This window comes from Phycodurus eques, unplaced genomic scaffold, assembly GCF_024500275.1.
Source record: "Phycodurus eques isolate BA_2022a unplaced genomic scaffold, UOR_Pequ_1.1 contig_995, whole genome shotgun sequence".
In the NCBI taxonomy this organism is placed as follows: domain Eukaryota; kingdom Metazoa; phylum Chordata; class Actinopteri; order Syngnathiformes; family Syngnathidae; genus Phycodurus; species Phycodurus eques.
Window position 1 is genome coordinate 145 of NW_026904991.1, and position 1,644 is coordinate 1,788.

The 1,644-nt window shown below is 43.1% G+C and overlaps 1 non-coding gene across 1 annotated transcript; it reads right to left on the reverse strand.

Annotated features, from left to right (window-relative positions):
- Positions 1–1,161: 1,161 nt before the first annotated feature.
- On the reverse strand, positions 1,162–1,352 carry LOC133399004 (U2 spliceosomal RNA). Its single transcript, XR_009768153.1, has one exon. It is a non-coding gene; the product is annotated as a U2 spliceosomal RNA (small nuclear RNA).
- Positions 1,353–1,644: the final 292 nt, after the last annotated feature.

A 1,644-nucleotide genomic window follows, 5' to 3' on the forward strand; every position in this document is an offset into this window, starting at 1 on the left:
ATACATGAAGAAATATGCTTCTTATTTGAGAATTTTAGTTTAAATTGAGACAGTAAATGGATACCCATAATGCACAGCGGCATCGAGACACGATAAAATAACTTGAAAGTGGGGTCATTCACACCCAGAAACATAGAAACCACCCATTCGGGGTACACCCTGAACTGGTTGCCAGCCAATCGCAGGGCACATCCAAACAAACAACCATTCAAACTCACATTCACACCACCGTGCTGCCATGATTTAACTAATTAAAGAAAATCGAATGTAAACATAATTAGACGACTTGACGAAAATAATGCATTCGTCTTGTCGAATGTCACACACTGATAACACTTTCGGGTACAACAGTTTGATGTGCGTCTCAAAACGCTACTGCCACCTACTGTGACCTATTGTGCATGACAACCTTGGCGAACACTGAAGCAGGCAAGTGTGGTCTTAACAGTGGTTGTCAACTGTCACCCGCATGTTCCTAATGTTGTAAAGTCGCGACCCACTTTCATAAAAGTTGAGAATAATAAATTATTTTGTTTAAAAATAGCCTCTGAAAACATTTACAGTATATTTGTAAATGCCGTTTCAATTTGCATGTTCTCCCCATGCCTGCGTGGGTTTTCTCCGGGCACTCCGGTTTCCTCCCACATCCCAAAAAACATGCATTAATTGGAGACTCTAAATTGCCCGTAGATATGACTGTGAGTGCGAATGGCTGTTTGTTTCTATGTGCCCTGCGATTGGCTGGCAACCAGTTCAGGGTGTACCCCGCCTCCTGCCCAATGACAGCTGGGATAGGCTCCAGCACGCCTGCGACCCGAGTGAGGAGAAGCGGCTCAGAAAATGGATGGATGGATGAATGCCGCTTCAGATGAGTTTGCTGTACCACCAAAGTAATATTGCTTGCCATGACATCCACCAGCCAGGCCGGGCTGCACTGTAGTTGTTTACAGAGGAAACCCGCGGCGAGAGAACAAGGAAGCAACATTTCTTGTCTCTTTTCAACTATGCTCCATGTGGGAAACTAATACAGCTCTGTACTGCACCCAAAATGCAAATAACAATACAACATACTGTATAGACTACAAACTTGCTTACCATGCTGTGCATGATGTAATTTCAAAGCATATGACTGAGAGATACGCACTTGTTTTCACCATTTTGTGGGGGTGCACCGTTCCTGGAGGTACTGCAATAGCAGGTCAATGCGTGGAGTGGATGGAGCAAGCCCCTATTCCATCTCTCGGTTCCAACAATCAATTTAATATATGGTCCCCAAATAGGGGACATATCAGATATTAAACTAATATGAACAGATACTACACTTGATCTTACCCAAAAGGCCGAGAAGCGATGCCAACATCATGCCAGAAAAGACGACCTCATTCTCCAGCCTACAAGCCCAAAGTTATGGTGGCACATATCGACATGATAATCACAGATGAGTCACACATGGACACGCCAATGAACAATAATGAAACTGTGTTGTTTTTCAACGTTTATATCGAAATAATGTTGTCAGATGCCCGTGTTCCTTGGTCACGTGGTCCACGTCGATCCAATAGAATGCGGAGATTAACGCATGTCTTTAGCCGTGTATTAAGTCTTAAACAACAAAAGAAATAATGAGTTATTTGTAATAACAAT